Source organism: Metopolophium dirhodum, chromosome 3 (assembly GCF_019925205.1).
Source record: "Metopolophium dirhodum isolate CAU chromosome 3, ASM1992520v1, whole genome shotgun sequence".
In the NCBI taxonomy this organism is placed as follows: Eukaryota; Metazoa; Arthropoda; class Insecta; order Hemiptera; family Aphididae; genus Metopolophium; species Metopolophium dirhodum.
In genome coordinates this window covers 32958219-32977574 of record NC_083562.1, presented here as the reverse complement: position 1 = coordinate 32977574, position 19356 = coordinate 32958219, and the positions used below count along the sequence as shown (strand labels likewise).

Below are 19356 nucleotides of genomic sequence, written 5' to 3'. Positions count from 1 at the left end.
CCACATGACCACATTATATTAATATTATTATTTATTTATACTAAAATACTTATTTTATCTTGCATTCGAATAGGTACACGTTTTAAATAATTTTTTTTTTAAATCGGTTCTGTACCTATCCATAATCAAATACGTTTAACAATACCGCATAATAATATGCTATATATATATATATGTACTTATATGATATTATTAATTTAACGGTACGGTATAATATAAATTATAATATATCCTGTCTTACTTGTGCAATTTTTTTTCTTGCCCAAAATACCCGTGCGCTGCAGTTTAAATTACGCGATCAGAATTTCATTAAAAACAACCAACGCGCGCACACGCAATGCCCATTTATAATTGTGGTGTCGCGTGCAAATTTACGGCTGAATTTTCGCGTTGATATAATACATTGCACTATGACTCTCCTGCTGCACGCGACGGACAACCGAAGGATTCTGGTGCGTGCGCAAGGTGGATTCGTGTGCTTATATATAATTTTGGTGTAGCCCGCGACCGATCGCGCGGGAAGTGCGGCCCTCCGTTCGTTTCTTGTTCAAACCTGGGTCATTTTTTGTTCCCCGCACGACGATGTGTATGACATAATAATATTACATTATTATCACAAAATCTAAAGAAAAAATTGAGGTACCTACGTGGGGCTCTTTTTTTTCTTTTTTTTTTTGGATAATGTTGATATTATGCATTCAAAATTAAACTAGAACGAGTATTTTCAGAATTGTTATAACGTAGGTAAATCCTATACCATGGATTATAATATAGCCCATGGTAATAATATGACTAATAATAATATTATAAGGAATACGAAGATTTGAACATTTTAGTAGGTATACCTATGATAGTTAAGGGGCCTCGCTACGGTCATTATTTAAGAGGTAACATTTAGGCAATTTCTAATCTTGTCATAGCCACCCGGGATGTATGTGTTAGTTATAAATGATTATTAGTGTAATTGAAATTAAATGCTGGTATCCTCTCTCGTAGGCGCATGCACATGTCAATAACTCGATAACCATTTAAGTTTCACTACACGAATTTTACAAAAACATACATTTGTTTTGACAAAATTAAAGTTAGTTAACGTTGTCTGATTTTGATTCTGAAAAAAATATTTGAATTCAGCAGAAAAATGTCTGCAGATCGTACGAAACATTTTCCGGTTTTAATAATTTTTTTTCAGAATCAAAATCGGACAACGTTAACTAACTTTAATTTTGTCAATACTTTAGGTCGTTTCAGCTAAAATTGACAGCAGTAGTGAGGCCCCTTAATGCATAAGTATTTCATCTTGTAACATTTGTATGAGTATGATTTATAATACTAGAATATGAAGTATAAATGATCACAACTATTTTATATATTTTTATGTAAAACCTGTAGGTATATTATTATTATTATTATTATTACTATTATTCTTAGTATAATATTGTAGTATACTAATATGGTATAATATTACTTGGGAAATATTTGTTTCAATTTCTATTTAGATGTATCAATATTTTCAACAAAAAACCATCAGCTTAACAGTTTGTTTACAATTAGTAGTTCTTGTTTGATGATAAATAGTAACGCCACCATAGAACAATCCTTATAAAAGTACTATATAAAATACTAGTATCTTATAATATGTTCCTAGTAAATTTATTCCATAAATCAGAATATGAATATGTTTAAAAATAAAAAGTCGGTGAGCATTATTAATTATTCACCTTGTATACTATGTGTTGTATTTGAAATGCAGTCTGTTATTCAACTGATAATGTTATGGGTATTGGACAAAACAAACGATTTACAATTATGGTTAAAATTTATAAGAGTTAAATTATTTACAAAACAAAACTAATACATTTCGATGTATATATACTTTTTTTTTGCGGTATCGAGAGCCAGAGGGGGCACTGCGTTAGCATTACTTCCCCTCTGGCCCCGGATGTATATATACTAATTCATTAAGTTTATCAATGAGTATATTATATTGGTCAAAGTGATATGATAATGATTTAAAATGTATTTAAGAATTAATAAAAATAGAATATTATACTAAATGATCGTGAAAAGATTCACAAATTATCATAAAGGTTAGGTAAGGTGAATGTCCTTATTTTAAATAATAATTTTTTTTTTTTATTACTTTTGATCTGGATTTTCTAGATCACTTATTGTGATGTACCTACTGATGTCGGTGAAAAAAATTTTTCTAGTTGTCATAACCTCACTTTAGGTAAATAATGTCGAATTCTAAAATTTTGAAATTCCTTAATTCATTTATGATTAAAACCGTTTTAACGAATAGTTACGTTATGCTTTCTGTACCTACATATATCTATTAGTTGGTAACTCATAGTGTAGTACCTATAGTAAGTTGTTTTAAACTTGTTAAGGTTGTAGTGTTCATGTGCAGGACACTGCGCACGTTTACATATAATGTGATTATATGACGACGTTAAGTGTTTCTTGGTCGTGTCAAAGTCGATACGGTGATTGAGAAAATATGTGTAATTAAGTAAATGAACATTTGTGGGTACTTTCTAAAATAATTACATCACTATTATTTATACAATTAAAATTAAATTTTGATAAAAACCGTAAAACAATATAATATCGGCCGCGGACCGAGTTCACCACCACATATTACGTGTTTCGCAGTTATCACGGGTTTTTTTTTTACCCCAAAAAAAATCGTTCGTTTCCAATTATTATTATTGTGCACGCACAGTTTTTTTCCGTGAAAAAATAATGCATTAAATTATTTTAAATCCGCCGACAAAAATTGTACGTTGACAATGCAACCGTTGTGTTTGGTGAACGTAATTGTTTTAACTTTTAAAGCATTGTGCATAGTGTATAAAACCGATTTGAATACGGTTTCGCCTAAATTAATATTTGGACTGGTGACACACACGCTTTGGGTTCTGAATAATCGATTGTTAGTCGTTGTTTGTCTGCAAAATATTATATAAAAATATAATAACTCAAAGGATAACTACGCGAAATATTATTGAATATAACTGTAATAATGTAATAGAATGATACTAGGGCTCGGGCTCGGGGCCAACGACAAATAATTTCCGTTCTGCAGTAAATAATATACAAACGTATTATTATATTGTGTACGTTTGTATTATGTCTGTAGTTGTTTGTGAAATTAAACGGACTTGGAGATACTGTATTTGGTTTTCTACTCGATATTTAAAACAAACAACGAATGTATACACCGAAATAATATGGTATTATTATAATAATATACTCTGTTTCGACGGTATAACGTTTCAAAAAACAAATTTATTTCATTGTTAAGAGAAAAAAATAGAAAGGAATAAAAAAAACTTAAAAGTAAAATATAATTGTGGGTTAAAGACTATGAGCTCGCGGTGGATATAATAATTTAACGAACAACTCGATTATAAGAATTTGCTCTGTGTGCAAAATGTTATAATTAGTTTTTATTCATTACAGATGTATTTGGAAAATAACATCGACCTAAAATATACCAGCTATGACTCTGGATGGAGACTTTGTTTTTGAATCCATCTAGTCATATTAAACAATATGTAAATAATAAATAAACGTTATAACTTCCGTAGAGGTCAACAGCCCAAACCACATTTTAATAATAAAACAAAAAACCATAATATTCAACATATTATGTGGTGTACATTTATAGGCATTTTAGTACAATAATTGAATTGTTCTATTTTATTATGCGTTTGTAAATAAATTAAAGATAACATATTATTATTTACTATCATAATTTGATAAAATATCTTTCAATATGTTACTAAAATAAATGTGAAACCTTTCTTGTAGCATTGTAAAATGAAGTTATGTTTTAGCATATTCTCGTTGTAAATAAAATCCTTTCACGACTTAAAGTCAAAGTAAATTCTATATCAATTAGTTTAAAATAAAGTGGAAATGTATTATATTGATGTATTGATCTACACGGGAAAATTACAATTATTCCGTTGGGACAATAAGACCAAAGGATCTAAAAATAAATTGTACCCAATACAATATTATTATATTCTTACCGTTAGGCCATAGACTATAATAATAATAAACTAATGTAAAAATAAATGTTCTAATCGCATACATTTTATTTACAAAAAAAAATTTGATCAATATACGTTTTGACCAAATGGTGAACGTTATTCAAATACTTAATATATAAATTATGTGTAAATATGAAAAATCGTCTGATGATAATAAATTTGTCATTTTTAACCAAACATAATATTATGTAAATCATACTATTATGCACTTTGTACCCGTAATAAATGTCCCTAATGAATAATAATTACTAAAAAAAAAAAAGTTAAATTATTACTTTAAATACATTTCAATCACTTAGAGCTATTAACTATTTATACTGAACTAATAGTCTTTACTACCTACATACTACAAAAATATATTTTTCCATGTATCAATAATATTATCCATGTTATTTTATCGTTTATTTTATAAAAATGTTTTCACACTTGATATAATTATGGTTAATACTTACACCCGATGCGTGTAATTATAATATAAACGAGCGACGCTCGTATAATAATATTATATACAGACTATCAGACTTGCAGATAATATGGTATAATTTTTTGCAATATTTTATCCATCGGTGGTTTGCTGATAACTTTTAATATGTTTTTAATATGACGTTCGCCAAAATTTGGGGAGGACATTCTGTATTTCTGTTGAATAGTAATCCGTCACATAGCTTTAATAATGTTCCCATTATTATTAATTTACAATTTTTACGACCACACACAATTACTGTAGTATAAAATATAATAAGTAGAGCTGTAGATTTAATGCACGAAAAAATCATGAAACATGCACGCACTTATAAATAGGGAAATATGCCATAATAATTCCAAAATAGGTCACATTTTGCCAAATAAACCTAATAATTAACTTAAAATGTAATAAAAAGAAGGTAGGTATACTATTAAAACTATGCATCGAAAAAATTAATTGATAATTAATCCTTATGAAAAAAAAAAATATATTATATTATATTATAATATATATAATAAATGTGAAATAGACTGTATTCTAAAACATTTAGTGTTTTCGATCATATTTCCTAAAACAAATCAAAAATTAATATATAAATAAAAGTAACAGTCATACTCGTATACACACTAACGTCTGAAATATTCAAAATACAATGTTGTATTTGGAATGTGGTATCGCCTTGAATCAAATTTGTGTCTCACTTATTTTTAATTCAGAATAAAATTCATCGATATGCAAAATCGCTGAATTCACTGCCCTGATAATAAACGTATATTTGCGCGTATTATATTCCTCTCATTGAACTTATAACGCGATTATTGAAAGTAATATGTGATTAAAATAAACATCGCGAATGAATCTGTATAATACAATACACAACATTGTGGTATTCTGGTCACATCATTAAAATATACGAGAGAGGATTTTTTGGTTCTAAGTATATAAAAAAAACGTAAGAACAAGGTATCTAATAATAATAATAATGATATTTTAATTTTTGACGACTGTGGAAAGGGTTAGTTTGTGACTTTTAGGGTAGGTACATAATCTTTTTTTTTTGATTAGGCCGTGGCTAATGGTCCAGTAAAAACGTAGAAAACCTACCCGTTCTACCAAAGTTTTTGGATCGATGAAAAATCATTCCTCTTGGTTAACAGTTTCTTGAATGAATCCGCGTATATAATATGGTATTGAGTAGGTATACAAATGTGCAATTATAATCCTAAGTTAGATAACTATTTATAATATATTTCATTCTAAATAATTATTGGAAAAAAAAATTGTCGATCACTATTTTCAGAAATAAAAAAAAATTACGTTTTATCTTAAACGGAGATAGGTAAATATTTTTTACGACTTGCATTTCTGTTAATGTTTTTATATTAGTGTTTATTCCAATATTTTATCATACAAATATTACATGTAGGTGCCTAGCATTTTAATTCAATCAAATTGATTTGATAGTCGCGTATTTGACCGTGTTTTGGTGATTATAATAATAATAATTATAAAATCAATTTTATAATGTTCATCGTCTATAGTGTTTCGACAATGTAACAGCACAGTACAGTCCATGGGTGACCATATATTATATAATATAATATTATATTGTATTGTATTGTATACAAAAAATAAAAATAAAAATTGGACAAACAATTTTGGTTTAGCTTTAGCAAAAATGAACTCTGAAAGTTGTTTAATAATTGTTATATTTTAAACGTATTTTGGTGAAAACTGCCCGATGCACGCTTTTGTGTTATTTTGTGATGTTTGACGAGGTGTATTGAAAGATGGCCGTGCGAGATATTTCACTGAGCATTCATACGTCATGCTTGTGGATGAATATATTGTTCGGCAGCGCTTGTTCCGCGAAAATTGTTTAAAATTTATAACTTTGGTTTCAATCACGGTAGATTATAGTCTACAATCTACCGTGGTTTCAATATAAAACTGTGATAATGTTGCTTTTATTTGTTTCAAGTACAGGTATTTCTCACCTCTAAAACAAGACTGTCACAACTCAAAATTGATAGTTTTGAGAAAAAGTGATTTGAAATATATAAAGTAAATGTGGCTCTGTTTTTTTATTACTGGTCTAAATTTGAATAATTCAAGACTGACATATCTTTTGGTGAATCAAAATTAAAAACAATATTGATTGTGGCGTTCTGGCATTCTATAGAGATACATTTTTAACATTTGAAAGTAGTCATAACTCAAAATTAGTGAATTATGAGTTGTGGCAGACGGAATTCTTGTTCTAGAGGTGCGAATTTTATTTTACGCACATCTTATTATATTAAAACGGGACCATATTCTAAAATATGAATATTGAATAATATGGTCTTAAAAATGTTAATTAATAATATTCTTCCTATTCAAAGTTTGTCTGGACAAGACGTAGACATGATAAAAAATGGACAATCTTGACGGATACGTATCATGGTCACCCAAATGTGTACTCGTGACGTGGATTGGTATGTCTCGCGCGCGACGTCCCAAACATATTTTACTATTATTACTATACCTTAAACCTCTTTTATGACTGAACCACATTACATTTAATATGTTACATGTATTATAATATACTACGTTTTAAGATAGTCAAAACTTTTGGTCGTGATTAATAACTTCGTCAATTTTGACGATATTATAATATAATATAGTTTGGTACTAGTTTTGTCAGAATACGATTTTGTAACTTTGCGTATATTGACGGGATAATCTCGGAATAACTAGACAACAGTCGGTACAACGGAGGTTTTCGGCGCTTAACTATATTAATATAATATGTATATTATTATATCCACATTCTACATAGTCGATACTTTAGTATCAAAAATAATAGGTATATTAATTGCATCACATATATTATTTTAACGTTTGCTGATTGTATGAAGTGTCTGGTACCTTATATCTAAATAAATTTTTCTAAATTGTATTTTGTGTCTTGTCCCATTTTTTTGTAATTAAACATAAATAAATAAATATATATATTTTTTTTTTTGGAATTCAGCAAGAGAAATTAATAATTTATTCAAAAATGATTATGTAATTTTCAAGCTGACTGATGGAATCACAAAATTAATAGTAAAATAACTTTTAACTGTCTACATTTTGCAGTGTAAAATACAAAATATTTTTGTACACTATTTAATTACATGCAATCCCAAATTAAAATAACTGACTAGGTAGTACAGTTTTGAGTTTCACAGATATATAATTTAAGTGAATATTTTTTTACAAAGGTAGGTAGGTACTTTTTTCAATTATCTTGTACATCTCTGGATTAACGAATATCATAATAATTTTAAGGTTAAACTTAATAGTTTAAATAACTGATGTAAAGCAAGTATTGGGAATTGGGATGATACTATAATTCCACCAGATCACGAAACAGTTTTAGACATTATACTTTTATATCACAGTCAATATATTTAAAAAAAAGTCTTGGGTAACATAAGCGTTATTTTATTTCGCTTACTATATTATGTATAAAACATCACGTGATCTAATATAATTTTGATTATTGTATTTTAATATGTACATGAAACTTATATAAAACTAAATGTTTAAGTGTTGATTATCACTTATAAATCATAAGTTATAAGTTATAACCCTGATATCATCGTTGCTGAATTTGATTACATATTTAAATGTACATTACTCAAATGTACATGACAGCGTTTGTACGAAACCGCGACCCATTAGTCCAGCTGATCTAGGTTTAATGATTTTGGTGATAGTATGAGTTCCTTTACATGGTTGTATTTTACGCTATTAATCATAAATGGGAAGCGTTATAGCTATGATAAAATATATTTTCACAAATTACACTAAGCTAAATCATAAATTTACCTAAAGTAATACATGATTTAAACCAAACTGTATAGAAAACCAAACGAATTAATTTTTGCATTTTAAAATTTTGGCAAGAACCTATATTAAGTGGTATTAAGATGCACCGTGCCCCGATATTCGCTTTCTAATCGAAAACTATATTATATAGGCTAATTCCGGCTTCTTACAATTTTTTTAAATCTCTGACTTCATCGACGCGTGTTGCCTGTTAAAAAAAATAAAAACTCCCTGATTGAGCGTTTATATAAACGAGTTTATTAGTCACGATGGTTTAACCGAAACTTTATTTGCAGTAGGAAAAAAAATGCCCGACGACCCCGCCGTCACAATCCCACCAAATCGTCGTAGTCGTCGTCGTCGTAGTGGAAAACATACTCTCACGTAATATGCAACCTAATAATGTTGTACACTCATACCTACCTACTTATATATAATAGCGAGTAATGATCCAACAATGTAGCGTCAGATGGGGTATGCAGGTAGCGTAGGGGTCGTTGGCGTGTGGTGAAGTGGCGGACGGCGACTGGCGAGAGGACTATACGGAACTCACGCCGCTGTCCTTGATGAGGACGCTAGAAAAGCGCATAAACCTACCTGTATAAGCGGCTTAACTGCGTATATACCAGCTATATAGGTAACGGCGTAACGCATATAAACATAAGCCCGGTTCGCCGGCATGTCCACGACCTTTAACGTACTACTACTGCAATGCTCGAATTAATTTCGTTTTATTTCGTCCGGTCGGGTCACATATATATACTTATATTGCATATAAAAATAGGAGAGGTGCTGAGAGTATGGGAAATCCTCCTGATGGCCGATATGGGAGAAATAGCAGTAAGTTATTTATGTTTTCACTAAATTTTAAACGTCATTTTTCCATTTTCGTGACAACACAAACTTTAAAACAATATAATATGTAAAAATGTAAAATTATATTTATTTTACGTATTGAAGGTATTATATAGAGCGTATTATTTAATACAAATATATTATATGAGCCATAAAATTCACTTTTAAAATTTGCCGGGATGATTACTTAAAAAGTTATTATGTTTTAAACTTTAAAGTAACGGTGGTAATATGGACAAATGGACAAATGGATACTTTAGTTTGTATTTAATAGCAACTTAAAAGTCAATAAGTTTTGTTTCTTGTTATAAAAGTACTAGGAATTGAATTCTTTTCATTTGTTTTTATAAAATTAATGATGTTGATTATGTAATACAATACTTTTTAGAATATCTTATACTCTCGTATTCCATTATATCAACACTGCACTTTATAATACCAATTATATTATAAAAAAGTGACTCTTTAGTTAGTTTAATAAATTGATCAGGGGATCTCTCATACTATATAGGTAGGTACGTTCCACTTGTCCAGTCCTTTATCGTTTCCACTCAAGTTCTGGCGCTACTACGCAATAATGCTCTTGCGTAAACAACACATAAACCACGGTCACGGTCACCTCGTATTTGGTAACTATACGATGAGGTGGTAACCATATGCATACCGCGTGTGTGTAATACATGTGTTATGTTGTGCGATAAATCATTGCGGCGAGTACAACACGCGTGCGCAGAACAACGGCCGAGAAATGATATTAGGTGGCGTTCGAGGGACTTGGCAGGTGCACGCTAAACATGGTATTTTAGCCACTGCTGACCTACTACGACCACTACCACTACTACCGTCTACCACCACTAAGCGTAGCGTGTCGATATGTAAAAAAATATAAATGAAATGAAAAAAACAAAGCATATGACACGCCGCCGTCAGTCCGACCGTATCTATTTATAATAATAGTTTCGTCGAAATACGATTCAAGTCTGCAGTGCGCGCGGCGTCATATTAAATAGATACCTGACGTCAGCGATGGCGACAGCGGTCGCGAGACCATAAGTGTTTAATCCAGTTAACAATTTTAATTATCCAGAAAAGATAAAGATAATTTTCTCATAAATTACCTAGATAGGTACCTTCAGTTAAAGAAAATATTATGGTTTAATCTAGATATGTATTAAAAAATAAATAATTTTTTTTTATTTTGCGTTTAAATTAAAAAATATTATACATTTTACCAGCTATTACTGTACATGCATTGGAAATGAATAAACAATATCAATAAAAAATTGTTATTAGTGCATCTTAAAAACGAATCGTGAACATTTTTCCCCCGGACATTTCCCCCATTTTATCATTTTCATGTCGGAATTTTTAGCTATTTTTATTAATTATTAATTAGATTTTATTTTATGCTTATTATTTTTAAAATTTTTATTTTTCAAGTAGTTCAGTGGATCGAACATATAGATTTATAAACTATTATATTTATGAAAAAAAAAAAATGTTTATAATATATTTTATATTTTTTTTAGAAATGGCTAGGCTTTAGGTCTGAGATACTGTGAGTTATGTAGATCGGCTAAATCGGAAGACTGTGATATTTTTAACCATACAGTAACTGTATCGAACCTAAATTAACCTAACCGTAGAGTTACTCTATGCCTTGAACCCAGTAGTGGAGGATCTCAATTTCATAACTCAATTTTGAGGAAGGGGGACTTTTAGACTAATGAACAATGATCATAAAATCTGAAAACTAATTTTTATATACATATAATATTATTTTAAAATAATCAGCAGCATCAGCTGCATCGGTAACGCGTTAACTGTATACTATTTCATTCAATCGGAAAATGTCATATTATGCGTTAGAGCAGAACGATTGGGCGTATAAATGTATAATAGTTCAAAAATTATATCTTAAAGTTTTAACTGAAAATTCATCACTAGTTCAAATTGAGACGATTCGGTTTAGGGCAGGGGACTGCACCCATCACCGACTGCCTTTAATTCACCAAAGTACAACTGTTTAGTATATGACACAATTGAAACATGATAATAATCACAATCATAATGCAGTTTTCAGAGTGCCCGCGAACAATAAGATAATAATTAAGTAACGATGCGCTTTCGAATTATTGCACCGCAATAGCGGTTTACTATCCACGGTTATAATATTATCACAGTCGTTTAAAACGTTAACGGCCCAGCTAGCGATAATCAATACGTTGATCGGCAGAAACGGACTCGCGAAACGTGATTTTGTGCTGATACAATATTATAATTATAATCATGGAGGTAACTTTGAGGAGGGGTTTGAAGTCACTCTCCCCCAAAAATTGTTTGAGTAAATGTGTATACATAATAATATTTAAATTTAAAATATTGTGGTCATTATTTTTGCTATGCGATTTTAAAAATACAATATAATATTAGATATGTTTTATATAAATTTACACAAACAATATTTAAAAATGTTCTAAGTTATAACACTAATATCATGAATACCTATTTAAGAAAAATATGCATTATTTTTAACTTAACATAACGTAAAACTCAGATTACTCGGCAGTCAGCACAATGTTTGAATTAGGTTCCACCTAAATCGATTTTGAAACTTTTATTTTGCATTTGAAGGCCTCTTTTATTTTTTTTGCTCTGTTGTTAGCCTTTTTAGATCATTTTTTTCTTTTTACACTTTTCTCTGCATTTTTAAAAATGTCCATCAAATATATTTTTTTACACACGTTATAATATGATCGCGAATTTCTATTTAATTATCGTCTTATACATTTTTATAATCTAAGTAAAATAGTCAAAAATATTTTTAATTCAATTTTATAGATTTTCATACTTTTTAAACTTACATTTTTTAGTTAATTTGCTTAGGATTGATAATGCATTTGTTGAGGTTTTATAAAGCATTTATAAGGTTTTCTTGCATTAGAATCATGACCTGATTAGAAAATTCCAGCTCCAATACTAAATAATATCAAATATTTCTATTAAAAAATCTCAGGAGTTGAGACCCCTCTACCTCCTCTCCCCCTCCCCAAAAAAAAAAAAAAATAATTACTTAGTTACGTTTATGAAAGTAAATTAAAGATACAATTTGTGCAACATATTATTGTAATAAGCGATGGGTATTTATTATGGCGCGTACATGCACCACGCGCTTTTTCCACCACGATTTTAACCGTGGGGGGGGGGGGGGGGTGAGGTCTTGACAGGTAATAATTTAGTGTATGTAGTATAATAATAAATGTACGTTTTTCGAATTTTCCCATTCTGCGCACGCAGTCCGACCGTGAAGTGTTCTCCACTGCGGTGATAAATTCAGTGAATTGCTGTGAATTTAATGCACTATAAAATACCGTGAAATATGCATGCACTCATGCACTAAAAAATATAGAATTATCAAATAGGTATACAAATAAATTCCAACATATTACCTATACGAAATTATTAAAAAAACCATTCAAAAATTATGTTTTAAGGCTTGAAAAGTACATAGTATTTGAAAGGTAATAATTATTAATAACATGCGTTTAAGGGGTACTTCTGTTGTTTATAAACAAATGTAATAATATAATGAAAATGTTTATGTAAAACATTTATCCTAAAAAAAAATAAACACATTTAGATGATAATTGATCTATGATTACCTTTTAGTTTTTGAATTACACTAAAATAACAAAATCAATTTTGTTAAACACTGGTTTGGAATACATTTTTACGTTTTCCCTAGTTTTTTTCCATTATTATTAAGAAAAGTATGCTGAGACATTTTTAAGTGACATTTTTAAATATTAAATACTAATAAGGTTCACTTTCCTACTAGAAAAAATATTGAAGTTGAAGATTGTAGCATTTTTCTTACTCAAAAAAATGAAAAAAAAAAAATTACACATACACACACATCATTGGAAAATCAAAAATATAATATACCCATCACTCGTCGTTTCACTCATAATCTAAAATATTTTCATAAACAAAAGGTTCTATCAATAACATTTCGGTTCTTAACTGAAATTGTAAATGTATATTATATTATAGTTTTTAATAGACGATAGTATACTTATACAGTGGTATACAAATAGAGCCTAATTGTTTTGACCATATAGTTAAGCACACCATTCGGTTTTAATAAGTATTTTAGATAGTTATTAAATAACAAATGTGTCATTTAGAGCCTTTTAGTTTTATTAATGTAGTTACTTTTAAATAGTTGATTGCGAGCTTGAATTATATAGTGCATTACAATTTAATAAACCTAGGTATAAAAGTGGATTTTCAAAAAAATCTAGTTATTATAGTACCTACCTTTTGATATTTTTGAGCAAAAATAATTTTTATTCTTTGTAACCTTTCAACTGCTTTTAATGTAACATTCAAATATTATGAAGTTCATATTTTGAATATTTTGAATTTTCTGGTTTAAAACCACACATTGTTATGCATGAACATTTGATAACTTAGAATTTTTAACTAACTATATAATCGCTGTAAATTGTAATAGCTTCTCTTATAATAACCCACTACTTCAAGTTCTTAAAGTACGTTATTTTTAGACATTTAAAAAGACGTATCAACATCCAAACTATACAACACATCATTATTATTTTTCGCGATCCAATTATACGTACATTCGGTATTATTATAGCATTGTGTATGGTAAATGGTCACGGTTGCTGAATGTAGCATATGCGCGCGTATACTTACATCATTTAATATGGTAGACGACGAACCCGAGGCATAATATTAATACCTACGTACCTACTTATATTATGAATTTTACATGAAAAAAATATAACGTTATTAGCGTGGGTGTCATCCTCCGTTTATGTATCATAATGTTATTGTATGATAATAATATATTGTTTCTCAGTCTTTGTGCGTTCTCGGAAATAATATGATATTAAAATATTGTTTATACAATGTTATTACATTTTGCCCAACACGAAAGAGCCTCTACTCAGTCCAATCTATACGTTTTTAAAATTATTTTTTTTGTTCTACGTAAACTACGTAATAATTAAATAGTTTTTGCAATACAAAAAAATATTTATTGATTTAATATTTTTATATCGTAAACGTTGTAAACAAAATTGTATTTGTGAATATTATGCGTAGTTGGTGATAAAGAGAAAATAATGATATAAACTGAAAAAAATACGCTCAATGTACGGGACTGTACCGATTGAAATCAAGAACAAGTCAAGCAAGTTTCCTGAAAATAAGTCAACCAATGCAGCAGGGGTCAATAAAAGGAGAAAGAATACGTCGATGGATACAATTGATGCTGGGACGTAGAGATAACAATGTCTATACGATAGAACCAAGAGAACAACTGCATAGAGGAAATTCCTTCTCCCTGAATCCTACAGAGGACAATTAATGTGGGCGCACGTGGAATAATAATATGAAAAAATAAGAATCGGTGGACAGCAAAATAATATGTGAATGTGGAGGGGTTCAAGATGAAAGATATAATTTATTTGAGTGCACAACGTTATATATAATTATGCAGAAGAATGTTGATGAAATTAATGCAATAAATTGACAATATTTTGTGATGGGAAAGTCTAAAGCTTTTACGAAACAAGACACGAAGTATAATAGGTATACATAATAGCAAATAAAATTGCATTCGACAATATTTTATTATGCAGCAGACAAACATTTCCGTTGTTAATCAACAATTTTCGTTTATTTAAAAAATTCAAGGGTTATTAATCAACTTTGTTTTGTTTTTGTGGGTGGATCCTGCGGCCTGTGGGGATTTGATCCCAGATTGGAATGGCAGATAAACGCGAGCAGATATAAATTAATATAATAAAACAAAACATTTTTGCAACCGTATTTGAATTCCCCAGAGTACAATAATATCGTCTTATTATTATCGTTAATACAATATATATTATTATCATAATAACAGTGACGTCGTCCTCGATCAGCTCTTGCTCGCGGAGTATTGTCGTCTCACGTCCGCCCGTCGTCCGAACGGTTCTCGATCGATGGAGTTTAATTTCATCGGAGAGGGTCCTCTTTGCTGGCTACTGTTTCACGCGATGGAAATATCGCTATTATTATTATTGTTATACTCGTAACGGCCGGAATATTGTTATTATTATTAAGCGTTTGTCGCGTAATATATATATTATTGAATATAGATATTATTGTGGTATCTGGTTCACCGTTTAATTTAAAAGCGGCTGCTGTCGCATTGTTAAATTGAAAACAAGTCGACCGAAATGTCGAGGGACGTTTGGAAAGGTGGGTTAGAAGCATGGCGGGGCTGGGGTGGTTGAAAAACATCCCTCTCGCAGTCCCCCGGAGCCGCCGTCTATGGTTATACTGTCGGAGTGGCACACGAGTAATGGTGGGGGTGGTGGTCGTTGAGGGGGAGGAGGAGTAGCCACCGAGGCGGCTTCGGTTATTTTTTTCGATTACAGTTTTATTGCGCCCGTCGTATAATATAATAATGTACACGTATATAGGGAACAGAGGTGCTACGGCGGTGGTGATAGTGGTGGAAGCGGGTGTTTAGAATGTACGATAAAAATTTGTTATTTTCCAAAAGCGAATAATATATTACATTATTATTATGGTTGTGTTGTATGTTTTTGCAACTCCGGTTCCGGTGATATACCTACGCGGCACGCACATAAATTATTATTTCGATCCGACCGCGGCATCGATCTCGCCCGCCGCCGGCACTGCTGCAGATACAGCTGCAGGTACCTATAGGTATTGGTTTTCACATATACCGCGGCGTGACCGACTGTGGTCCGTTTCGAAGTGTAAATTGACAGCGCGACGTGTAAGAGTATAATAAATATTATATTATATTATATTGCGCTGTTAACGGATAAACTAAACGTCCTGTTATCCATTTCAAATGACGCCGTTATTAAGATGATCGACTTTTTCCTTTCGAACCAAAAGAGAAATTCAAACCGACGACTTCAGATGAACGCATTATTTGCTCATACACTAAAGTCACTGAATTAAAGTCGATCTAGGGATTGAGTAGTGTGGCTTACACAATATTATACAGGATTGAATCAATTGAATCGATGATCATAGACTCTCAACCAAACCTAAAAGTTTCTCTTTGAGTGCGCTTGGTCACAGTAAAGTTAACACTGAATGGTTTTTAAAGGAATACTGACTATAATACTCCTGCCCACGAGAGAACATTACTGCGTCCCGACCAAAACGCGTCCGATCCCGCGTATTTCTCACTCATCGACAAAGGTTCGTTAATGTTCAGTACATTCGGCAACTTACACTCGACTCTATAATTTATATAATATACAACCTATACCATCGAGGCACAAAGTTGGGGAAATTTATTGTGCCTCGAACCGATCACTGTCGTCTGCCTACATGCGCGAAACGGTAATGGTCTCTCGTGGGCCGGATTATAGGCGCTACAATCACCATATTGTAATCAATATGTGCACAGTATTTTGTGATGTGCAAAGCGATACTTAGAAAAGTCTCTTTCCGCCCATTATAGGTACTCTTCAGTAATCAATAACATTGTCAACAACTCGGTACATAAATATAAATACAAACACAAATAGAGTACTACAAATAATTATACATCACCATCTACACTATATACACGTCGACCACATAATACCTACTATTTCATCGATAAAAATCTAAATTAACATTTAGTTAAAACTATTTGATGATGGGAAGCGGGAGTGATAATATCACACACTTATTGTCATAAATAGGTATTATACTTAATATAATACGCATTTGAATTTCGTCATTATGTTTATATATTATATTATATTATCTACCTATAATATTTCAAAATACTGCAAATACATCTATGTAAATCCATATAGAATAGGTTTGAGCGTTTGAGTTATAGACGTGCATTAAATCAAGACATTTAGGTGAACGCTATGCACGTAGTTATTGTATGTGCTATGAATGAAAAAAATAAATATTTTTGCATTTCTTTATGTCCTTTCGTCCTCGCCAGATGGGTCGATAAGAATCAAACACACTGCAGGCACTCATTTGAATTTCAGGCATAATAAAAATATAATAAAATAAAATATTTCCAATATGCTTTCAATACATTATATATATATATAATATATAGGTATACAAAGTGTGGAGGCAGTCACTGTTTCTTAACAATTTTTTTTTGCATATTATTATTTATGTAATATTTTTAACATTTTTTTTTCAGAAAGTGAGGACGCTACTTGATCTACTACCGTAACAAAATAAAACAAAAACTACAGGTACGTTCGTTTATAAAAATAAAATAAAATCTGTACTATTCTCGATAAATAGTAGATTAATTATAATATTACTCATTTAGTATTAGTTTGTACAATGAACTATGAAGTCGACTTTTTGAACGATATTGATTTGAAAGAAACAGTAAATTAAGGAAAATATAGTACCTAGGACATATTATAGCGATTACACTTACGGCGTGCCTATACTACCTACACAAATGCATATTTATAATTATTATATAACTATATAAGTATAATATCTGAATTGATATTTTTCAAAATATAAATAAGTAGGTACCTAATATAATTTTTCTTACAAAAATGTAAGATCGTTTATTGCTTTAGTTGTAATAAAATTCGTTTTAATCACCACCGTTCATAATAGAGTAGCTGTCTCAACGGTATGTAATGTGTTATATAAATATAATAGTATATTGTCTACATCGTGAATTGACTAAATAGTCTCTTGATGCTGTATTATTTGTAATAATAAACCTTTAGAAGATTTGAACGTCCGTTTCCTATCTAAAATTGTATCTCATGGTTGACATTATTGACGTTTCTAAGCAGGACAAGTGCACTAAATATTATATATCTTATAATTATATTATATTTTGGATATTAGAACCTGTAATAACGGCTTATAAAAGTTTGATATTTATTGATAACATTGTATCATGCACGTACTTGTATGTGTATTCGTACATTATGATACATATATGTGAGTACGTATTTACTTCGTAATTTGTTTTTATTTGAAAACAATAAACAATATAAGACGGGCTCGTCGATAAATGTGGAGATTAAATAGTATACCCGTGGGCACCTTTTTGGGACACGAGTTTCAATCAAACTTATCAAACTTCCAAAAGAAGGTTTTTGATTAAAACGGACAAATGTAGAAAACGAAAAATGTTGTACTTAATACTAGTGGCCGGAGGGGCTGATTTTATACAACCACCAGATCTTGAATTTAGGTGCTCAATATTTTCCATTATTCGTTTAGGAGAATATTGTTGTGACTTGTTTTGTATAGAGATATTTGTTTTAATATTGCATAGTTATATCAGATATATTTGTAATTGCACACACGTTTGTTGATCAATAATATATATTTTATGTGTATCATATTTCACATTGCGTTATGGAAAATTAATTTATTAAGAAAAAAAATGAAAATAAATATCTTGATTGTGTGTCTCTACCGATAAAATACCCTGAATGACAAAGACTTCTACACTAATAAATCATTACCATTACTCGTCCCTGATTTTACAATACTTATTTGAATATCATACTTATGGGTCGTTTCATACCAGTTTTGACTATGGCATTATAATAATTGTTGTAGTGATAAAGTTATAATATAATTGTAAAAAAGGTCTTCTGAGAGAAATTATAAAAATAAAATTCTTGTAGTCTTAAAAAAGTGGTAATCTTTAATAGTATTTAAATTTTTTGAGTTAATTTTGGAGAACAAGATATTATACCTTTTAATAGATTAACCACAATTAAATATAGACAATTAATTATGTTTTAAATAATGGAGGCTGGCGCTTCTAATAATACATGAATAATAATGCGACGTACTCGCGCGTATAATGTAAAGTGGTTGTATAAAAGGGGTTTAGAATAATTTCCCAAATTAAAAGTTGTTGTTTGCACGACGGGGGGTAGGGGTTGGACAAACTTGATTTAAGTAACAATTGAATTAATTTAAAAACAAGAGTCTTGTTATAGTTTGAAAAAAAAATACCAAATACGTTAATAATAAACTCCCTATGTAAAAAAAAGTTAAAATTAACTTAACCTAAACTTTGTTTGTTAATTCTTTGGAGTT

At 30.2% G+C, this 19356-nt stretch overlaps 1 protein-coding gene across 8 annotated transcripts in view; it reads left to right on the top strand.

Annotated features, from left to right (window-relative positions):
• The window catches only part of LOC132940339 (potassium voltage-gated channel protein eag), a 221152-nt gene that overhangs the window by 42952 nt on the left and 158844 nt on the right, over window positions 1-19356 (top strand). For all 8 annotated transcript variants that reach the window (XM_061007871.1, XM_061007868.1, XM_061007874.1 and 5 more), the window contains exon 3: window positions 17462-17516. The gene's annotated coding sequence lies outside the window, so the exon portion shown is untranslated. The remainder of the gene's footprint in view (window positions 1-17461; window positions 17517-19356) is intronic.